Source organism: Ursus americanus, chromosome 14 (genome assembly GCF_024610735.1).
Source record: "Ursus americanus isolate L20-20 chromosome 14, mUrsAme1.1.p, whole genome shotgun sequence".
Classification (NCBI taxonomy): Eukaryota; Metazoa; Chordata; class Mammalia; order Carnivora; family Ursidae; genus Ursus; species Ursus americanus.
Genome location: NC_142140.1, coordinates 21,995,510 through 22,020,199, shown reverse-complemented (window position 1 = coordinate 22,020,199; position 24,690 = coordinate 21,995,510). Strand labels below are relative to the sequence as shown.

General features: G+C 41.0%; 1 protein-coding gene across 1 annotated transcript in view; it reads right to left on the bottom strand.

Moving 5' to 3' along the window:
- FRMD4B (FERM domain containing 4B) overlaps nt 1-24,690 on the bottom strand; it is a 315,746-nt gene that overhangs the window by 196,996 nt on the left and 94,060 nt on the right. Inside the window, exon 2 of the mRNA XM_087866862.1 lies at nt 19,397-19,523. The gene's annotated coding sequence lies outside the window, so the exon portion shown is untranslated. The remainder of the gene's footprint in view (nt 1-19,396; nt 19,524-24,690) is intronic.

Sequence of the window (24,690 nt, the reverse complement as noted above, 5' to 3'; positions counted from 1 at the left end):
GCCAGCTCCGGCTCCACACTTGGAAGAAGGAGGCAAGAGAGCTTTCTAAGTCCAGAATCAAGTAGTAAATGGAAGTTTCCATGCAGAGTACACAGAGCAGAACTTGGAGAATGCACTGTAGGAAAAGAAGTTTGGGGTTAAAATGGGTCGAGATAGTGGATCTGCTGAGTTTATAACAAGGTAACCCCAGGGAAGGAGGTCAGAAGGGGTGTGGCCTGATGAACAGGGCAGATCCCTCTCTAGAGAAAGAATGTAAGATGTATGAAAAGGGACGTGGTAAAAAATGAACGCTCCATCCTTTCCATCTACGGAGCACTCGTTATGTCACAGGCGCCATGCTTTTTTCTACTTTACATTCATTAGCAGATTTATTCCTCACCCACAGCCCTAGGAAGTAGGTACTTTAACATTCGAGGAAATTCAGGTCCAGGAGCTTAAGGGATTTTTGCCCAGGGTCACTGATCTGGCAACTGGCAGAGCAAGGACTCAAACCCAGGTGAATATGTTCCCGAAGTCACCAAGCTAAACCTCCTCTTTCTGAATTATCCTGGACCTGAGCAGGACGAGAGAACAGAGAAATGCTCAATAAAATTGAACTCTCATTCTGTGAAAGACTATTTCAAAAGCTTTCTTTGTGCGTTTAAGTGTTTTGTCCCAAGATTTAATTGACTAGGACTTCAGAGATCAGTCAAAAGGCCTTCGGAAAAAGAAAGGTGGACCCAAATCAGCAGAGGGACTGCAGAGACACAAGGTAGGATAAACAGCCAAAAATGGGCTCTCAGATGCGCCACCATTGACAACGGTTGGAAACGTCAACGGTAAACAATGAGACAGGAAGTCAGGGAGGGAAATGGCCAGGGAAAGTTCAGGCCTATATCCCTTCCACGCCCTCACTGCCCATTGTGACTCTCACTGAGTCAGCCCAGATGGGAGGAAAGCAGAGACCTCACTCACCCAATGTCCAACCTCTCCATGGCCTGGAAGTAGAGGAGAATAAGGCTTATGAGTGCAGCTCAGACACACCTAGGCACTGGGTGGTGCTGCCTCTTCGACTGCCCATACACACCCAGAGATTTCAATCAGGGCTCTGCAGTAAAAAGAGCACTGGCCAGGGACCTGGATGCTGGTGTGAGCCAGTTGGGCTCTTAATTACTGCTAATTACCAGACGACTTTGGGTAAGGGACTTATTGTCTCTGGGCTTTAGTTTCCCACACGAAAATTTGGGGGTTGAATTAGATTAGCAATTGCACATTAGAATGCCGATAGAGACCAAGCAGGTAACGAAAATGACGCAGTGGGCTCTGTATAGGACAATAGGGAGCAGTGGGGACTGGAGATCTCATATCTTGTCCAGAAAGGGCATCCCTGGTATCTCCAGATACATCTATTCCCCATAAGAAGCCAGAATTTGGGTCTTTATATAAAATCCCCCAATCCTTAAATGTTGGCAAAAAATCCAAACGCCTTAAAAACCCTATTCAAGGCAAACTTAAGAAGCTTGCTGGCCAGTTCGTCACCTTAAGTCTAAATGCAACCTGCTCCATAAGGTACATAAGAGTTCTGCAGGTGGCTATTTCAACTTAATTACAACTGAACAAAAATTAAAAATTCAGCTCCTCGGTCCTACCAGCCACATTTCAAATGATCAACAGCCACATGTATTAGTGGCTACCATATTGGATAATGCAGAAAAAAGGACATGCCCGGCCACGCAGAAATTCTCTTGGATAGTTTTGGTCTAAATGATTTAGCAAGTAGGTGAATTTGCAAATATGGAATCCATGAATAATGAGGATCGGTTTATAAATAAGAAAAAGAGCAAAAAAGAACCTATGGGGTCTGACCCTCTCCATTCCTGAACAGCATTAGCTAAGTATAGAACTTCCATTGGATAAATGCCCATTGAATCGTATACCTGGACGAGAGCACAGCCCTCCCTGGCTCAAAGCCCATCGATCTCTCCATCGGAGAGCTTGCAGAACTTGGTGAGGGGTCAGCAAACTCCAGCCTATGGGCCAAATCCCTCATGCTGCCTGTTTTGGTATGGTCCCAAGCTAAGACAGACAACTTTCAGCTGTTAAAACTCCAAATACAGACAAAATAAAATGAACTGTACTTTTCTTTTTTTATTTTGGGGGAGGGGAGGGACGGAAGGGGAAGAAGAGAAGCCGACTCCTCGCTGAGCATGGAGCCTGATGTGGGGCCTGATTCCAACCTCGAGATCATGACCTGAGTGGAAATCAAGAGTTGGACACCCAACCGACTGAACCAACCAGGCACCCCGTACTTTCTTAATTGGTACGAAACTAGGCTTCCGGAATTTGATGGCATAATTCCAAAGCAAAAAGTTTGGAGTCATCATTTTTACTTCTCCTTGATGAATTTCCTCCAGTTGCATTTAAATCAGTTTAAAACAGATTTATTGGAATGCCTGGGTGGCTCAGTTGGTTAAGCGTCTGCCTTAGGCTGGGATCAAGTCCCACATCGGGCTCCCTGCTCAGCGGGAAACCTGCTTCTCTCTCTGCCTGCCGCTCCCTTGTTCACATTCTCTCTCCCTCTCTCTCTGAGTCAAATAAATTAATAAATCTTTAAAATAACTAAAACAGATTTGTTAACAGAAACAAGCTGAGAGCTTCTAATCTGCTTCAACATGTGAAGTAAATTCCTGAGTTACTTAATTAATAGCAATTTGAAACTTAACCTTGTCGGAAAAGGAGGACATGGGGTTGAGGAAGGGAAAAGCCCTAATTCTGTTGCCTAAAACTTACCTCCTCCTCTGCTAGATAAAGTTTTCCTGCCACGCAGAGCTTTTAATCGCCTGTGCAAGACCCCACATGGTGACCACTAGCAAAGTTTTCGGATCCCAGGTCATTAAATTTTTCTATAAAGGACCAGACAGGAAACGTTTTCAGCTTTGTGGACGTTGTTTCTGCGGCAAGTGAACATCTCTGCCGCATGACACGAAAGCAGTCATCAACAGGGCATAAACCAATGCTCATGGGCTGTGTTCCAATAAAATATCACCTTCGGATACCAACATCTAAATTTCATACAATTTTCAAGTGTCATGCAATAGTCTTCCTTTGATTTTTCCCCTTATCCATTTGAAAGAGAGAGAGAGAGAGAGAGAGAACAAAACAAAACAAAACAAAAACCCTTTCTTAGCTTGGGACCATACCAAAACAGGCAGCATGAGGGATTTGGCCCACAGGCTGGAGTTTGCTGACCCCTCACCAAGTTCTACAAGCTCTCCAATGGAGAGATCGGTGGGCTTTGAGCCAGGGAGGGCTGTGCTCTGGTCCAGGTATACGATTCAATGGGCATTTATCCAATGGAAGTTCTATACTTAGCTAATGCTGTTCAGGAATGGAGAGGGTCAGACCCCATAGGTTCTTTTTTGCTCTTTTTCTTATTTATAAACCGATCCTCATTATTCATGGATTCCGTATTTGCAAATTCACCTACTTGCTAAAATTTACTTGCAAACCCGAAATCAAACATGTGCTGCACTTATAGTCATTCTCAGCCAGGTGCAGGGGGCAACACATGGGAGTCGCGGCTTGAGCAAGGCCCCAGCTAAGGTCCACAAAGATGACAGCCTGCCTTCTAATTTCAGTGCTCGTACCATAAACAGGTGTCCTCTTCAGGGTCTTTTTAGCACAATGTATTTTGCCTTTTTGTGCTTTTTGCTGGTGACTCTGCTGTTTAAAATGGTCCCAAAGCATAGCACTGAAATGCTGGTTAGTGTTCCTAAGAATAAGAAAACTACGATGCGCCTTATGGAGAAAATGTGTGTGTTGGGTAAGTTTCATTCAGGCGTGAGTTACAGTTCTGTTGACCATGAGTTCAGTGTTAATGGATCCACAATATACGGCCAATAAAGTGCCTTGAAACAGAAACACACATAAACCAAGGTTATATGTTAATTGGTTAATGAGAATGTTGTGACCAGAGATTCACAAGAACCTAACCCTGTATTTTCCCCAGGAGCTGGTTCAGCATTTGCTAATTCAGTGTTCATGGCAACTTTATACAACAGAACTAGACAAAAAAAAAAAAGAACAGACTGTCTGTATTTTTACTGACATTAAAAAGAAATTGTTCTGATATCCCATATGTCCTTTCTCCTTATAAATTGTCTTTAGGGTTTACAGAGGAAGGTTGAAAATTACTTTAAATGAAGTTTTGGGATTATTTCATGATTTTAGGTTTCCATGATTCCCCAGTTTCTGGTTCTCCAGATAAATGGGCTGTGGCCTGGTATATGGCAGAGAAACCTATTTTCAATAAATTCTTCACGTGCAGATGATTTGAAAGCTCACACACTGTGCTCCCACTAGTAAAACACTCCTGGACTAAAATCCCAGCAGGATTCTGTTGGAAACCTGGCAGGTGAACACTTTGCCGTGTTGTAAATATTCAACACAGTTTTGTAGACTATCTGAATGATATTAAATATCAGTCATCTTTAATAACCTCGACCTAAGCATTCATGGTCAAGTCAACCAGGGTTTTATAGGAGACCTGGCCCCTTTATTACCGGTGTGATTTTCATTTGCAAACGTTGCATAAAAGGCACTGGCTTTGTCCTCTGGAAGCACAATATGTGAGGTGGTCCAACAGGGGACGTGATTTGGAAAAGGAAGAGGATGTTGGGAGTTGATACAACTGAGAAGTGAGCTGCAGGCACAGCCAAAAAAAAAAAAAAAAAAAAGGTTCAAATGCATTTAGAAGAATAGTAACAAGTAAGCTGATGTGTGTTATGGACACATAAACACATCGTTTTTTGTTAATGACTAACTTCTCCTGACCAAACAGTCTTTCTGTGATTGCTGACACCATTGCTGGCATTGACTGAGTTCATCATGAGCTTGGCTTCTTCCCCAAGCATTTCTAAATATTAGATGACATTATGGTGCTTACTAGATGCCAGACACTATTCTAATAATCAACTTTAAATACGGTAACCCATTTAATACCCAAATAATCATATGAGGTAGGCCCCATTATTACCACCCTCATTTTAAGATGATAAAACTGAGAGAGAGGTCATGTGACTTGCCCCGGGTCCCAGTAAATAACTGGCAGAGCCAGGATTTAAACCTGGGAAGTCTTGTTCCAGAGTCCTTTTTCCCCTGACCACTGCAGCTACACTGACTCTCCAGAAAGCACTGGATAATTGTGGAAGAAACCCACCTCCAATACAAAAGGAATTTTTACAGGAGCTGCTTCTGTTAGCAGCAATATGCAACTCATAACTCAACTTTCTCTTTCCATTTCTCTGTCTTCCTTCCTCCCTCCCTCTCTCTCTTTCAGTTCTCATTTTTATATGTGAAAGTCCTCATTTTTGAGTAATTTAAGGACCATCATAATGAAGACTGAGCAGTTCCAGCACCTCAAACAATTCCTCCATGGCCCTGTGTAGTCAGCGTTTGCCCCCACCAGCCAGAGATCAAGGGATTTCAGTCAGGGGTCCCTGACTCCCAGGGGATCCTTGTTTGGAATTCAAGAATGGAACTTGGATAAGTGTAAATTTAAAAAATGTTTAAACTAAAAAAATTTTTTTCGCTCACGTCTACTTAAAAATCAGCATTCCCTCAGTTATGAATATAAGTAACCAACTACAGATATATTAGCAGAACGGGTCACTCAGTCTCAATAGAAATCACAGCTGTTCTTCCATCACATTACCGTGATCGCCTATATCCCCGAATATTGTCCACACTCCTGACTAGTTTGAAATTACCATACACCAGACCTTGCTCTTTACTGCATTAACAAATAAGCACTTTTGTTATTATATCACACTTTTTTACATCACAAAACTTTTCTCTGTAAAAGGACTCAACTACCTGAAGGGTATTTTGGCAGACTGGCAGACGGAATCACTTGTAACTTATTCGACCAGCATCCCAACCAACATTTGCCCAGAGTGCAAGATACAGAAATGCATATGATTCAGTCAATGCCCCGGCTGGTGGAGGAATTATGCATCTCCCTTTCTTAGGCTGAGCTGTGCTCCTTCACAGACAAATGGCCCTGCTGCCTTCTCTCCAGGAGGATTGTCAAGCAGCACCACCCACCTCTTCTATGAGCCCTGCATGGATTGCAGAGACTCTCTCCCAGCACCCTGTAACCTGCCACAGGGCTCCCAGAGACCATACGCACCTCAGAAAGACGAACAAGCCATCTGTGAGCTCCACATTGACTCCAAGAAGGAGACGCCAAGACACAACATCTAACTACAAAGATCAGGTAGGAGCTGAGCGGTCACCTCCAATTGTTTGCCACGGCTTTGTGATCCGGATTGTATCTTTTTTTTTTTTTTTTTAAGATTTTATTTATTTATTTGACAGAGATAGAGACAGCCAGCGAGAGAGGGAACACAAGCAGGGGGAGTGGGAGAGGAAGAAGCAGGCTCATAGCGGAGGAGCCTGACGTGGGGCTCGATTCCATAACGCCGGGATCACGCCCTGAGCCGAAGGCAGACGCTTAACCGCTGTGCCACCCAGGCGCCCCCATCCGGACTGTATCATTAACACCCATGACTTGTACTTTGGTCTGTCACCCCCGAATCAATGATTTCCTTCTTGATCTATTAATGTATTAAACAAATTGACAGAAAAAGAACAATGGTAATATGCAATTTTCCTAAGATACATAAATGGCTAATAAATCGAAGAAAAAATCCTCGACTTCATTGATAATCAAGAATAAATATTAAACAAATGAGATAACAATATTTCTCTTATCAAAATGTCAGAAGTAGAACTATTTTTATAAGACAAATGAATTGATAAAAGACATATGTTGACTACCTTAAATCCTAACCTGGAAATTCATATTTGGAATAAAAACCAGCTCTTTTGAACATCAAAAGATGAATGTGAAATTTGCTCAGGTGGACTGGATTCATTTCTGAAGCTGATTTCAAGAGGCAAGGCTAAAAGAATGAACATGAGATTCAACACCACAAACCAAATAAAAGCAATATAAAAACATCAGAGATGCTGTCGATAGTAACTTCACCATTTGGTAATCAAACTTGGCCACTGTGGCCAGACTGGGACTTTGAACAATGGGAAGGTGGCAGACGTGCTAGTGCTTTCCAAGATTCCCTTGTCTTACTGTTTTCCACAGTGTTACCATCTCTCTTCAGCAGTTAATTTCTCATTTATAGTATTTCCATAATGCTCTCTTAACAATTACCCCATGTATCAGTGTCGCTGCCGCCTCACGCTTCCTTGAGCACATCGTTTTCATTGCAAAAGCGTATAGGTCAGCGAGGACGTCTAGTACATGTGAATTAATTCTGCTGTCCTTAGAATGTGGGTGGAGTTATATTTAACAGGAAACAGAACCTAGAGAATTCGCAGCAAAGGTGAACTTGCTGCTCACCACGTTGAGCCCCACTCCCCTGAGGGGAAGCAGGACCTTTCCGCCCCAAGTCCGGTGTGGCAGTCCTGTAGTAACTCTGTGCCCACAGCACCCCCCACTGGCCGCTGGGGGAAGTTCACCCCGCTGGCATAATTTAAAACTTAAATACTGACTCTGCTGGTCTTCCCCCTAAATTTCATGTCTAATCAATTTGGAATTCAAGAGCCATGGCCTCCTTTTGCCCCCACCTTTCATGAGGACTTCAGCTGAAACAGCAGTACTTTACAAGAGAAGTAACAATAGTATCGTTTTGGAGGTTGGTGAATGAGTTAAATGTCTCATCCCATTAAATCCACCCAATGCTACTGGTACTTGGTACAAAGTAGAGACACAATGACATTTATCTTATAAATGAACCTCAACAAGATAGGTATTATTATTGCCCTTATTTTTCAGAAGGCTTGGAGGCATTAAGTAACTCACCAAAGGCTTTAATGAAATTTAAGTGTGTAGCAAAGAGTGGAACCCCAACTAACCCCAGAGTTCAAGCTTAGTGTCTACACTGTATGGCTCCTCTTTTTTTTTTTTTTGGTAAGATTTTATTTATTTATTTGAGAGAGAGAGAGAGAGAGCATAAGCTGGGGGACGGGAGAGAGGGACAAGCAGAGTTCCTGCCGAGCAGGGAGCCCGATGCAATGTGGAGCTCGATGGAGAGCTCGATCCCAGAACTCCAGGATCACCAGCTGAACCGAAAGCAGACACTTAACTGACTGAGACACCCAGGCGCCCCTGTATTGTTCCTCTTATTCTTGAAGGCTAAAATAAGCTTCCAGCGTTATAAGAAAAGGAAAAAAAAACCCCAAAGCCGCATGACAATTAGCTTCAAAGCCGACCATAACAGGTTAGGCCTTTTTATGCCTGACAGTTGCGGAAGTTCCGCAGAAAGCACAGGCTGTTTCCTGAGCAGCTCGTACAAAGGCAACTCCAAGGACATGCTAACCAAAATGGGGCATAAGCACATGATATCAATACCAATCAGAAGTTAAACAACAGCATGGGCCAAGTTTGGAGCCTCTGGAACATACTGGGATGTAACAACACTCTTCTTCCAATAATGTGTGGTATTTGTGCAATGCGCTAGAGATCAGGTATGGATTAGGCTCTGATGGGCTTATAACAGAGACTTTCATTATTGTGGATCTAAAATAGACTTTTAAAAACCTGTGTGTGTGTGTGTGTGTGTGTGTGTGTGTGGTGTTTTGGGTAGAGGTTACTGGAGATTACATTCATCTGAGAGAGTCGCCACAGGAGTTTCCAGAAGTGGATGGAATTTATATCCTAGGCTTGGACGAGAGAATTTTCCCCCTCACGTTAGCAGCAGCCCATTGGTAATAATGTCTACCTGGAGCCCAGTGTCAGGAAGGGCTGTGAGACTGGTTCTGAGTTCTACAAAGAAAGCACAAAGCTTTGCTGATTAATAACGTTTGCCCTGGCAAAGGACATGAGGGTGATCCGTTTACTGCACATTTAGTCATGACTAGAACATTTATGGAACTGCCTTATCTGTTCCTCACCACAGAGGTACCTCAGAGCTGCCAACCAGGACTGAGAGGAAAGATCACAGTGCAGACCTGGGACATTTAAATTAGAAAATAATTTGAGCTGTAAAAACACAAGGGTCTATGGAATTTATCCTTAGTTGTGAGAAGATAAGCTCATAGATACTCTTGGGAGTCAAGATGACAGAAAGGTCACTTGGGTGAGAAACAGGAGGGGAAAAAATGCAAGCAATATGGCTGAGAACTTGTATTCCATACTGGCCCAGGAGAGTTTGGCAGATTTGCTATTTCTTCAGGAATTACTATTTCTTGGGTTTCTTATTTCTTTTCTTATCTCTTGAAAGTCTTTAGCAAAGTCTGCTTGGAAAATGTCAGCCTGTCTCATGTGTGCTGAGGGAAAATAAAGAAAGTTTTGGTTAAGGTTTGTCAGAATATAAATGGGGGGGAACTGCCCCCTGGTGGTAGGTTTGGAAAATCCCTAGTATGTCCAAGATGCCCAAAAGTGTTCCAGGAAGCACTCCCTGCTCATGATTTTCCATGGGAGAAGTAGTGGTAAAAGAACTCTGGGAAACATATATTATTTAATATGTAATACATATGTTATACATATGGTTTCCTTTTCTTGGCAATTCACCATATTTGTTAGTATGTTAAGTGCCTAAGAAGTCCCACGGTAAAGAAATTCTAACTCCTTTTAATTCAGGATTTCCAAAACTTATTTGAACACTGACGTGATTATTTTTAAAATTAACCTACCATGTTGGGAGACATGAATCTTAGGGGCAAGGAAAGAATATAAGGTCATGTTTTCTTCCAATATGGAGATTTCTTTTCCAGAGCTTTTCCCTGATAAAACCTAGAAATCTTACATTTTTATGTATAGCATTTTCGTGCATCTCCTTCAAGATTGGCATTAATAAAAGCTGGGTAAATGGTAAAGGATAATTTCCAGTTGGAGAGAACATATTTACGTATTTTAAGTCACAATCTTTTGCCAAAGAAAAGCTAATAGAGTGTCAATACACTCAAGTTTTTCAGGTAAAACTATCCAGTAGAAATTCTAGAAATGATAGCACAGTTTATAGACAGCTCTCCTGATACTACAGCTCTTTATAGTGACTAGATGGGAAAACACACTGTGGGCTCTGAAGCCATATTTCTGGTGTTTGACAACCAGCGTACCTCTCACCCGCTGTGTAACCTTGGGCATGTTACATAACCTCCCTGTTCTCAACGTCTTTCTTCATCTCTGAACTGGAAATAACAGTCTGTCCTAGTTCTGTTGAAAAGTAAATGAGTTAAGACATGTAAAGTCTTAAAAGAATGCCTGGCAGTCGGCTAGTAATTTGTGTTTCTGAATCTGCACTACTGAAGTCTGAAGTATGAAGCATCATATAAAAGGAAAATAATTTTTTCCCTTTAAAAATATTGTTCTTTCATTTTGGGCCATGAGACCATTAAGAAATTTGGGCTATCACTAAAAGTATCAGGCTGATATTTTAGCTATTAACTCTTTTTATTTGGAAATACTTGGAAAATTTTCCTCTTAACGTTTTTTACAGTTGTGGTAAAACGTACATATGAGAAAACTTCCCCTTCTAACCATTTTTAAGTGTACAGTTCTGTGGTATTAAGTACGATTATCTTGCTGGGCCATCATCACCACCACCTAACTCCAGAACATTTTCATCATGACAAAATGACACTCTGTATCCACTAAGCAGTGACTCCTCATTTCGCCTTCCCTCCAGCCGCTGGCAACCATCATTCCGCCTTCTGTCTCTATGAATTTGACTACTCTAGCAACCTCATATAAATGGAATCATACAATATTTGTCGTGTTGTGTCTGGTTTACTTCACTTAGCAGAAGTCTTCAAGGGTCTTCCATATTGTACCATGTGTCAGAATTTCATTCCTTATTATTCCTGAATAATAGTCCACTGAATGTATATACCACATTTTGTTTATCAAGTCACCTGTCAATGGATGTCTGGCTTGTTTCTACCAGTGGTTATTGTGAATAATGCTATCAACACTGGTGTACAAATGCCTCTTCAAGAAGTCTCTGTTTACAATGCTTTTAGGTATACACCCCGGGGTAGAATTGCTGGTTCATACGGTAATTCTAGTTTAACTTTTTGAAGAATCACTGTACCGTTTTCCACAGGGGCTGCACTATTTTACATTCCCACCAACAGTGCACAGGATTCCAATTTCCGACCAGTCTCACCAACACTTATTAGAAATACACATACACACACACACTGGCCACCCTAATGGACGTGAAGTGTTATCTTATTGTGGGATTTGATTTGCATTTTCCTAATCATCAGTGATGTTGAGTATTTAACATTTTTAAATGGCTTTAAAGCAGACTTCCATAGGAAGGGCACATATTTTAATCCCTAGCATTCATTTGACATTTAGATTTTCCCATATTCATATACATCTTTTTTTTTTTTTAAAGATTTTATTTATCTATGTGACAGAGAGACAGCCAGTGAGAGAGGGAACACAGCAGGGGAGTGAGAGAGGAAGAAGCAGGCTCCCAGCGGAGGAGCCCGACGTGGGACTCGATCCCGGAACGCCGGGATCGCGCCCTGAGCCGAAGGCAGACGCTTTAACGACTGCGCTACCCAGGCGCCCCTCATCTTTTTTTTTTTTAAAAGATTTTATTTATTTATTTGACAGAGAGAGAGACAGCCAGCGAGAGAGGGAACACAAGCAGGGGGGTGGGAGAGGAAGAAGCAGGCTCCCATGGGAAGAGCCTGATGTGGGGCTCGATCCCAGAACTCCAGGATCACGCCCTGAGCAGAAGGCAGACGCTTAACGACTGAGCCACCCAGGCCCTCCTCATATACATCTTTGATGATTTTAAAGTAATTTCTTGCTTGGAAGGGAAAAAAAGTTTTCTATTTATTTTAATTTATTAAGTATTATATTTTTCCTAAAATGTAATTTAACCAGACTGTCTTATACAAAGTCTAGAAGCTACACATTTTCCAGGGGCCTAGAAAGATTATTCTAGATCTGAAAAACAAGCAAACAAACTTACTGCCTTCTAAATATGAAAACTACCCAATATAAAGTAAAAAACATTTACATTAATATCCACAAAAATCAACATATTGTCAAACTTTGTTAGTTGATAAATTGTAGTTTATATTAAGTTACCTTATGTTTTAAAATAATTTCAAGTTACGTTTTTACTTGGCATGAATCATCAAGGGTACAGGATGAGTCTTGAAGAGTTACAGCCAATAATAAACTAAATGAGTTTCTTGAAGGAAACAATTTCAAAATCAGAATAAAAAAGTCTTTAAAAAAGGAACAGAGCAAAAAATTTTCTTTAATGTGGGGTATGTGTGTGTTTTAGTATGCCTGCTATCACGTAGGGTGAGTATCTAAATGTAAAAATTACTAGGGCTGACAAATATCTTTAAATGTCCCTCACTGTAATAACTCAAATTAAAACAAATTAAACATACTAAAAACCTCTGCCCTTTAGGGCACCTGAGTGGCTCAGTCGGTTAAGCATCTGCCCTCAGATCATGATCTCAGGGTCCTGAGATGGAGCCCAATCAGGCTCCCTGCTCAGGGGGCTCCCTCTGCCTCCCACCCCCCCCCACTTGCGTTCTCTTTCTCAAACAAATAAAATCTTAAATAATAATAATAAATAAATAAATAAATAAATAAATAAATAAATAAATAAAAACCTCTGCCCTTCAAAAGACAACATTGAGAAAAAGAGAAAAGAAGCTAGACACTGGGAGAAAGTATTTGCAAAGCATACATTTGAGAAAGGGCTTGCATCCAGAATATATAAAGAATTCTCAAAATTCAATAAGAAAACAAAACATCCAATTTTTTAAGAAATGCACAAAAAATTGAATCAGACAGTTCACTGAGAAGATACACAGATGGCAAGTTGGAACATGAAAAGATATTTAGCATCAGTTGTCTTTAGGGAAATGCAAGTTAAAACCACATGGAGTCACTAGTACGTACCTATTAGAATGGATGAAACGGAAAAAGACTGGTCATACCAAGTACTGACAAGAATGAGAAGGAACTGGAACTCTCTCTCAGTGCAGGTGGGGGTGTAAAATTGTACAACCACTTTAGAAAACCGTTTGGCAATTTCCCAAAAAGTTAAACATACACTTACCATACGATCCAGCCATTCCACTCCTCTCTATATCCACATAAAGGTTTACACATGAATATTCGTAGTAGCATTATTTGTAATAGTGAAAAACTAGAAACAATTGAAATGTCCACCAATGGTGAATAAATACACAAATGGAGATAATTCATATAATGGAATTCAACTCAACAATAAAAAGGAATGGACCATCTATAATACTACAGCACGGACAAATCTCAAAATAATTATGCTGAGTGAAAGATGCCCGACTAAATGATTTGTAGTGTAGGATTTCATTTATATAAAACTGTAGGAAACGCAAACTAATATACAGTGATAGAAACAAGATCAGTGGCTGCCTGGGGCAAGAGAGGGGCTAGGTAGGAGGGGGGGATGACAAAGGTGCATGAGGAGACTTTTGGGAACGATGGATGTTTTCATTAACTTGATTATGGTGATGGCTTCATGAGTATAAGCATGTGTCAAAACTTATCAAACTGTCCACTTTATGTTTTTGGCTTCTCAGCTCTAAGCTGCTGCTTTATTTTATTGCCAAAACAGTGCTGAACATGCAATAGAAAATAAGACACTTATGGTTCTCAGAGGATCCTCTTTCTTAATTATATTTGAAAATATGTTGTCAGTTCCATCATTCTTCCTTCCGTCTCTTTGCCTTTTTGTTTGTTTTCTTTTTTGTTTGTTTGTTTCAAATTTTTATTTAAATTCTAGTTAGTTAGCATATAGCATATTATTGGTTTCAGGAGAAGAATTTAGTGATTCGTCACTTTCATACAACACCCGGTGCTCATCACAATTGTCCTCTTTAATCCCCATCACCCAGCTAGCCCATCCCCCCCCCAGCAACCCTCAGTTTGTTCTCTATAGTTAAGAGTCTCCTATGGTTTGCTTCCCTCTTTTTTTTTTTCCTTCTCCATGTTCATCTGTTTTGTTTCTTAAATTCCATATATGAGTGAAATCATACGGTATTTGTCTTTCTCTGACTTATTTTGCTTCGCATAATACACTCTAGCTCCATCCATGTCATTGCAAATGGCGGGATTTCATTCTTTTTGATGGCTGAGTAATATTCCATTATATATTATATTTTTTGTTTTCTTGAGACATCAGTGACACACAGCTCTGTATAAGTTTAAGGTGTACAGCACAGTGACTTGCCATAAACTTATTGTAAAAATATTACCAAAATAAATTTAGTTAACATCCCTCTCCTCATGTAGTTACATTTTTCCCTCAAATTTTGCACTTTATTTTTATTTATTTTTTAAAGTAAACTCTACACTCAACCTGGGGCTCAAACTCATGATCCCGAGATCAAGAGTTTCATGACCTACTGACTGAGCCACGAAGCACCCCCGAAATTTTCCACTTTGAATATGTGCAGTTTAGTGCTGGTCAGTTATACCTTCAGGAAGCTACTAAGAAAAGCCCTTAGTTGTAACAATTAAACAATGTACAAGTATATAAAGAATCTCCTCTCATCTGGCACCATCCATGAGATCATTTCCTCGAGGCCACTAACATGAATAGTCTGGGGGGCACATCCTTCCATACATTCTCTCTACTTACATAAACGTATGACCACGTTGTAGGGTTTAAACATTTTGTAAAATGGGGGAACCCATTCCATTTTTAGGGAATTTTATTAGGGTTTTAGAAAAACCTCTTGTTATGCATAAACATTTCTAGGTGTTCTCATATTGAGGCTAATTTTGAATAGCCAACATGCTTTAGATGCTTTTCCAGCAAAGGGGATATAAAACCACAACTAGAAGCATCTGGCTTTGCAGGAAATTACTAGATGGAGGAGCCCGTCTTCATTGAGGGAGAGATAAGACCAAATTCTTTCTATAGCAAGAGCCTGTTTTCCACAAGATGTAATTTAATCTAGAAAAGGAAAACGATTTTGTGTTCTAAACTGTAATTAAATTCGCACTCCAGGTTACACATTGCACAGAGATATGAGATGTAAACACGTTCGATTGTAAACAGACCTTTCAGGATTGTTTTGATTGCAAACTAGAATATTGTACTGACTCCAGGGTTTTACTACAGGTCAGGATGATTGCAAACTAGAATATTGTACCAACTCCAGGGTTTTACTACCGGTCAGGATGACTGAAAAAAAACCCCTTCAATTCAAAAAATTTTAAAATATATGCTGACTGTGAAAAGTGCAAAAAGATACACAAGTATATAGGACAAAATTTTCTTCTCTCTGCTCTGCCCCTCATTTCATCTGTTAGACAATCACTGTCAACAACCTGCAGGTATCTTTCCAGACTATATGGTGCCTGTGGGCATGCATGTGCGTGTGTGTGTGTGTGCGCACGTGTGCGTGTGCCTGCTTTTCTTTTTGGTTTGCTTTTTCTTTCAAGTTTAAAAAAATTCTGATAAAATAGATAGGACATAAATCTGCCATTTTCACCATTTTCAGGGCCATTTTCATCATTTTTTTAAAAAAAGATTTTATTTATTCATTTGACAGAGATAGAGACAGCCAGCGAGAGAGGGAACACAAGCAGGGGGAGTGGGAGAGGAAGAAGCAGGCTTATAGCGGAGGAGCCTGATGTGGGGCTCGATCCCATAACGCCAGGATCACGCCCTGAGCCGAAGGCAGACGCTTAACCACTGTGCCACCCAGGCGCCCCATTTTCATCATTTTTAAGTGTACAATTCATTGGCATTAATTACAGTCACGATGTTGTGCAACCATCACCACCATCTATCTCCAAAACTTTTTCAGCACCTCAAACAGTAGCCATTAATCACTAACCCCCCATTCCTCCCTCGTCCCAGCTCCTGGTAATTTCTACTTGCTCTATGAATTTGCCTATTCCAGACAATTCACTTAAGTTGAATCATACAATGTTTGTCCTTATGTGTCACTTAGCATAATGTTTTCAAGGTTCATCCATGTTGTAGCATGTATCAGAACTTCATTCCTCTTTATGGCTAAAGAATATTCCATTGAAGACCAGATTTTGCTTATCCACCCATCTGCTGATGGACACTTAGGGTTGTGTTCATTTGCTTTCAACAAACATGATCCTAACAGACACAATTTCGGCCTGATTTCCCCTTTTACTTGACACATTTCATGGGCCACATTGTTCTATTGGATGGAAATGCCATCACTTATTTACTACTCTTCTATTAATAGATACATAAACTGCCCCCGTATTTTTGCTATTAAAACAACACTAGAGCGATCTCACTTGTACATACAGCATTTTGTATTCGTACCAGTTTCCCTGGAAGATAAAGTTCTATTATCTGGTTCACGGAAATGTGCATTTAACATTTTGATAAATACTGCCAAGTTAGCTTCCAAAAATATTGCCCCGACTGACAGTCTCATCAACAGTAACTATGAGAGCCTTTTTGTCCATGTCTTTCCCACAAGCGGTATTTAGAATTTTTTTCATCCTTGCCAGTCTGACAGGTGCACTTGGTTATTTAAACAAGGTACGCTATAATCGGCGCTGATATTCAGCAGCAATGCATATATGCAGCTGCGCTCGATATTAAAATACTAAAATTTTCTCCATAGTGGTGGGCAAGTGATCACTGCCCTGAGCCCCACCCTTCAACCCCACCCACTTCCATACAATCCAGCACATGAAGGGTAAATACCCTCCCCAGCACTACGGGTCTATACCTGGTCAAGGTGGTCCTTATTTGTGTTGATCGGTTAGCATTTAGAATCTCGCTCCTGCCCCTACGAGACTAATTTTTTTTTGAGGCCCACTGATTATCTCCTTGCTCTAATTCTGAATTTCTAGCCCTGTAAAGCAATCATCCGCCTCAATGACGAGACCTGTGCTCCTGAGATCAGGGACCCTGTCTCTCTCATTCATTCTGTCATTCCCAGAATGGTTTCCAAGTACATCATCCACAGCAGTTGCCAGTCCAGGATCCCAGAATATTATCATGAAAACACCAGCCTGGCCCCTGAAGAACTTACAGGCCAGTAAGGCAGGTAGGAAAAATAACTGAAGAACGAAATAAAGAAAATAATTCTCAGTAAGAATGAGTGTCATAAAGGAGACAGGCTCTGACGATGAGTGAATGAATGGTTAACGGCTGCCCTCTTTGCTGATCTGTGCATCCTCTCTGTTACCTACTTTATTTATTTTTTATTTTTTTATTTATTCATTTGAGAGAGAGAATGAGAACATGAGCAGAGGGGAGGGGCAGAGGGATAGAGAGAAGCAGATTCCCCAATGAGTAGGGAGCCTGATGTGGGACTTGATCCCAGGACCCTGGGATCACGACCCAAGCTGAAGGCAGATGCTTAACTGACTGGGCCACCCAGGCGCCCCTCTCTTCTACCTACTTTAAATAGGCAAGCTCATCACCTGTCAGACTGGCAAGGACAAAAAGAATTTTGAATGCTCCTTATTGCGAGGATATGGACAAAAATGCTGTCATAGTTACTAGTTGACAAGAATGTCTGTAGGGGTGATATTTTTGGGAGACAATGTCAGTGGGTGGGGGTTCTCTTTAGCAGACAGGTCTGAGACAGAAAAGAACATGCAAAGGGGTCAGGAGCAGGGAGGGAGGGCATGAAGGCTATGCCAGATAGTGGGCGCAAAGGCTCACGGGTAGTGGGTCACACAGATAGTGTGTGCAAAAGAGATGGTGTGATTTTTTTTTTAAAGATTTTATTTATTTGACAGAGAGAGAGACAGCCAGCGAGAGAGGGAACACAGGCAGGGGGAGTGGGAGAGGAAGAAGCAGGCTCCCAGTGGATGAGCCTGATGCGGGGCTCGATCCCAGGACCCTGGGATCATGCCCTGAGCTGAAGGCAGACGCCCAATGACTGAGCCACCCAGGCGCCCCAGAGATGGTGTGATTTAGACGGACAGGAAGAAGGTATGAGTGAGTCCAGAATGCTAAGAGGGAGAGGGTGGAGATAAGCAGCCACGGCCAGATCATGCCATGACTTACAGATTGCAGCCAAGAGTCTGAGATGACCTGATTTATAATTTAAGATCCTACATCACTTAAGTTTATATTCTCTGAGTCTTCTCAAAGTACCCAAATGACTACGAGTTTGAGAGATGCTCTCAGATGCACTTTCATCCTTAACCTCGCAGGTCCGTGTGATAGCGGCGTGGACAGTGCCTACAAGCCCAGGGTTAGACGTGGTCTCCCCCCCACGTCCCCTCCATCTTTAAGGCTCCGCAAAATCAAACAACAGAAATTTCCATCCCTGAAGGACACTCTACTTTGCTCAATGATAAAATCAGCTACTAACTACTGAGCACTTGTTTGTGCTCACCATTCTTCCAAGTGCTTTCTATCTATTCACTCGTTTCATCTACTCATCCTCATCTACTCAAAAAAATGAGGCAAAGGAAGATTAATCATTTTGACCATAGTCATAGACGTGGTCAGTGGCAGAGCAAGAATCTTGAGTCCGTGTCCTTGACTGCTAGATGACAGCCTTCCCCAGAAGGCATGTGGACATTGCAATCCAACTGTTTATTTCCACCCAAGGAAGCATTTTGAGAGACCGTGTAAATGCCGTCCTTAACCGTGGTACATTCTCCCTGTGCACAGCTCATACTACTGCACGTGATACATCAGTGTCCTTCAAATCACCTTTGTGTGTCAAATACAGACTTCTGAGATCAGCGAATGAAGAAACGTCCTGAGATAGCATATGGTGGGGCTGCCTATCTGGCTGGCAGTCTGGTTTCCATGGCGCTGCTCTGAGGAGATATTTCATTTCCCCTCTTATTGTATTATAAAAAGCAGTTGGAAATGGGGCAAAAAACCCCACAGTATTAACACCAAAGGTACGAAGCACACCTCACTACAACAAAGCTAAGGCTGAAAATCATCGCCTGCGTGAAAATAATCAACCACTAGCTTGCTCAACTGCCCACTGGATTTCGCTGGTCAAGTGTTACCACTGAGAGTGTGAAGTGTCAGAAATATATTGTAGGAAATATGTCAATGGCACAGCATAGTTAGTACAGTGCTTATTTTAGCTTTTGTTTGTTTTGCTGTCTGAGAAGCGAATCCCTTTATAAAAGCTAAGTCTATTATTCAACTTTGGGGCATTTAGCTTTCATTTGAGAATAGGGAGCTAACTGCGGGTAACTAATTTTCTTCCTCATCGCTGGAACACAAATATTTTGATGTAGATTGTATCATGTACCCTCTCCTATCCTCGCCTATCCGCGTTTGACAAGTTAATGTACACTCACACACGGACATGTAGAAACCCACTTTCCTGTTCTAACCATCACAGTTCAGCATTTGCAGAGATGTCCACTTACCTTTACTAGTAAGTATTCTCTTGACCTCTGTTCGTTTTCACTGTAATAATCTTCGGATTTGGTTTGCCATGAACAGATGTCATCTTTTTCTTTCACACGTTCTTTCTTCTGGATTTCTCATCAAAGCCTGTAACACAGAAAAGAGAGGCTCCTTAATTTCTGTATGCACACAGGAAAGAACCAGAGATCTCAGACCGGCGACACTTCCAATTTAGTTCTAATTTTCCCTTGGCTGGCTACAGTTTAATCACAGTTTTAGAAATTTACCTAATGACATTTAAAAGAGAGCCATCTCAAAATATAAATGAGATCGAGGTTACTCTCAACAGCTAGAGATCTGGTACTGATATGGCCTCTTACATAATGCATTTCACTGAATAGATGGTGTCCCTCTCTCTGGCGGGGAGATTCTGCAGGGCTAAAACTTATCTCCAGGCGGTTGTAAAATCGGGGCTGTGAAAGTGGGAGAAATCAATAACACCTCACCTCAGAATCCATGTTCCAGAATTACCGGAACCAGGATAGCACTCCCCAATATCATTTTTAACAGCTGTCAGTTGTGGAGAGAAGGAAATGCACGTCATGAATACTGATGAAATTTAGTGTGTGTGTTGTGCCATAAGATGCTCATTTATATGTATTTGTCATTTTCCCTATAAGAGAAAGGGAAACAGCTATTCCTCAGACACTCTCCTGAAGTCAAGAAGTGAGCTTCTCCTTGTCAACTATGCGCCGAACTGTTTCACACACACCAGTGTGTAAAAACTGGACAGGAGGGCAGAAGCAGCAGGTGTGGCATTCACTGTTTTGCCATGTGGGTAAATAAAATTCAACTGTTGGACCATCCCCACGGCACCTCCCCATTCCACCTGCCCCTCAGCTCTGCCTGGACAAGGACACAGGTGTGAAGTGGAAGATGGCGGCAGGAAGCAGAAAGACCTCGGTACGATTTGCTCATCGGCACCTTTGCCCGTGTCTCCTTACTCATGCCATATGACACATTCATCTTTTCTAACAGGAACCAGATGTTCAAGGAGCTCCACCACAATGATGGCGTGGTTTAGGGTGGGAGTTTCCTGCAGGCGATATTTTTGGTATCCTTTGAGGACAAAAATAGATCTATTTTGGGAAACAAGATAGTTCACTTATCTTTGAATCTTAAAGCTAATAAGATGCTAATTTTATGTAAGGTATTTTACATTAAATATTAAAATGCTAACAAAATTAAATTTAAATAGTTGGGATCGCATGTTGATGGAGTGTAGCCGTGGGGCTAGGGTAATGGTTTGGGTAGCACCAAATCAGAATGAAGACCCCTCACATCCAGTCACCTCCTTAGTCCCCATGGCTTCAAGGTAAAATACTGGGTTTAGAATATACTAGAGGTATGGTCTAGTCCCAGCCTCCACTCTATAGGTAAGATAAATGAGGCTCAGAGAGAGAGAAGGTGACTTGTAGAAAGATATAGAGGGAGAACTGGCAGGTCAATGACTCAGTACATTTTCTGCTTTATTGAAACATCTCTCTGAAACTTTCATGTGTCCATCAGGTAACACAAGTTCCTTGAGGGGTTAAGCCTTATAAATAATGATAGAACAAGCAGCATCTAGCATCCTGTATAAGGAAACTAGTTAAGTTCCTTACTTCTTTAGTGTTAACAAAACTGCACAGTTGATGGCAGCTCAGATCACAAGGGCAGAAAAGAGAGGGGCTCCTGAGGGGTTTAGTCAGTTAGGTGGCTGACTCATGATTTTGGCTCAGGTCATGATCTCAGGATCATGAGATTAAGCCCTGCATTAGGCTTCACGCTAAGCGAGGAGTCTGCTTGAAGATTCTCTCCTTCTGCCCCTCCCCCTACTCACGCTTGCTCTCTCTAAAATAAATAAATAAATCTTAAAAAAAAAAAAAAAAACAAGGACAGAAAAGAGAGAAACAGGTATTTCCCGATTGCCTAGAAGGGCAAATAATTATTGAGTGCCCACCATAAGCCATACAGGGTGGGGGGCATATCACTTACATTGCAGCTGATGCTTCCAGGAGCTCTGAAAATCGTATAGGTATTATTATATTATGAAGACGAGGAAACCGAGTTGGGGAAATATGATACCTTGTCTGAGGTCACACACAGCTAGTGAGTTCTTTGTCGTTTCTTTTTCTTTTCTTAATTTTAATTCCTGTATACTTAATATACAGTGTCATACTAGCTTCAGGTGTACGATATCACGATCCAGCACTTCCAGACATCCCCGGTACTCATCACAAGAGCACGCCTTCATCCCCATCTCCTACTTCCCCCATCCCCCCACCCACCTCCCGTCTGGTAACCAGCAGTTTGTTCTCTATCATTAAGAGTCTGGTTCTTGATTGGGCTCTTTTTTTGCCTTTGTTTTGTTTCTTAAATTCCACATATGAGTGAAATTGTATGGTATTTGTCTTTCTCTGACTTATTTCACCTAGTATAATACTCTCTGGCTCCATCTGTGTCCTTGCAAATAGCAAAATTTCATTCTTTTTTATGGCAGAACAATATTCCATTATACAAATACACACACACACACACACACACACACACACACACACACACATTTATACCACATCTTCTTTATCCATTCATCTATTGATGGACCTTTGGAGTGCAAACTCCTACAGCCACTGCAGAAAACAGCATAGAGGTTCTTCAAAAAGTGAAAAATACAACTACTCTACAATCCAGGAATCACACTACTGGGTATTTACCCAAAAATACAAAAACACTAATTCAAAGGGATAAATGCACCCCTACATTTATAGCAGCATATATGCCCTTACGTTTATAGCAGCATTATCTACAATAGCTAGTAAGTTCTTTGATTCCATGGCCTGATGCACACTGACTTCTTGCCAGTGATAAGCAGCAACTATAAACCCAGGAAATATGCATCTATTTGAAAACTCCAGAGCCCAGGAATGGCTCAGGAGTGGAAACAGAATGGATAGTATTTACAAGGAGACTAAAGAAAAGAAGGGACAAGAAATAAGCTAAAAGCATTATGGGAATATTTTCAACAATAACTGGTAACATTTATGAAGGATATGTCTTTAAGATCTTTGTATATACCAAATATGTAAATGCAATTAGAGCATATCATGTAACTTCCCCATAAAATGCCGTGAAGGATACTTGTGATATTAAGTACCTGACGGTGAGCAAAGAAGTTCAAGTTCTCAGCAAGTTAGGGCGGATGAGATAATGATCACCTCCGTACCAGTGTACTTAGGCTGTCATAACAAATGCCATATACTGGGCGGCTCGAACAGCCTTCACAGTTCTGGAGGCTAGAAGCCCAAGATCAAGATGGCCGGAAGGGTGGTTTCTTCTAAGCCTCTCTCCTTCTCTTGCAGGTGGCTGCCCTCTTGCTGCCTCTTCACATGTCTTTTCTCTGTCTGTGTACATCCCTGGTGTCTCTTATTGGGTCCAAATGTCCTCTTCGTATAAGGACACCAGTTAGATTGAATGAGGGCCACCCTGACAGCCTAAAAGCCACATTTTATTTTTTTTTAATTCATATATAATTAACATACAGTATTACGAGTTTCATGTGCATAAAGTATGATTCGACAATTCTATACACGACTCAGTGCTCATCACAATAAGTATACTCTTAATCCCTTTCCCCTCTGTGACCCATTCCCCACCCAACTGCCCTCTGGAAATCATCTGTTTGTTCTCTATAATTTAGTGTTAGTATTTTTTTGTTTGTCTCTTTTCTTTCTTTCCTCATTTGTTTTGTTTCTTAAATTCCACAGATGAGTGAAATTATATGGTACTTGTCTCTCACTAATTGACTTATTTCACTTAGAATTATAACCTCTAGATCCATTCATATTGTTGCAAAAGGCAAGATTTCATTCTTTTTTATGGCTGAGTAATATTCTATTGCATATATATACCACATCTTCTTTATCCATTCATCTATTGATGGGCACTTGAGTTGCTTCCATATCTTGGCTATTATAAATAATGTTGCAATAGACAAGGGCGCATGTATCTTTTTAAATTCATGTTTTTGTTTAATTTAGATACATACTCAGTAGTGGAATTACTGGATCATATGATAATTCGATTTTTAATTTTTTTGTGGGACATCCATACTGTTTTCCACAGTGGCTGCACCAGTTTGCATTCCCACCAACAGTGCACAAGGGTTCATTATTCTGCACATCCTCGCCAACACTTGTTATTTCTCAAGTTGTTGATGTTAGCCATTCTGACAGGTGTAAGTTGATATCACATAGTGGTTTTGCTTTGCATTTTCCTGATGATTAGTGAATTTGAGTATCTTCTCATGTGTTTGTTGGCCATCTGTATGTTATCTTTGGAAAAATGTTTATGCATAGTCCTCTGCCTATTTTAAAATGGGATTATTTCATTTTTGGGTGTTGAGTTGTATAAATTCTTTATATAGTTTGGATATTAACTCCTTATTGGATACATCATTTGCAAACATCTTCTCCCATTCGGTAGGTTGTCTTTTTGCTTTGTTGCTGGTTTCCTTCACTGTGCAAAAGCTTTTTATTTTGGGGGTGGTCCCAATAGTTTAATTTGCTTTTGTTTCCCTTGCCAAAGGAGACATCTAGAAAAACGTTTCTATGGCTGCTGTCAAAGAGATTACTGCCTATGTTTTCTTCTAAGAATCTTATGGTTTCAGGTCTCACATTTAGCTTTTAGTCCATTTTATTGTTGTGTCTGGTGTAAGAAAGTGGTCCAGTTTCATTCTTTTGCATGTAGCTGTCCAATTTCCCCAACACCATTTGTTGGAGAGATGGTCTTTTTCCTATTGGAAAGATTCTTGCCTCCTTTGTCACAGATTAATTGACCATATAATCATGGGTTTATTTCTGGGCTCTCTATTCTGTTCCATTGATCTATGTAGCTACTTTTGTGCCAGTAACATACTACCTTGATTACTACAGCGTTGTAGTGTATCTTGACATACGGGATTGCGATACCTCCCGTTTTGTTGTTCTTCAAGATTGCTCTAAAAGCCTCATTTTAACTTACTCACCTCTTCAAAGGCTTTATTTCCAAATATAGTGACATTCTGAAATATTAGGGGGTCAGAGCTTCAACATATGAATCGTAAAACACAATTAAGCCCAGACCACCCACTACATAACTACTTCCGGTGCCACAGCAATGCAAACCCAAGTACTAGAAGGTGACAACGCTGCTACACGCCATCAACTTTCAGTGCCACTCGGAAGATTTAAAACCCTCCAATATTTGAATTCAGGAATCTAAGGGTCTACTACAT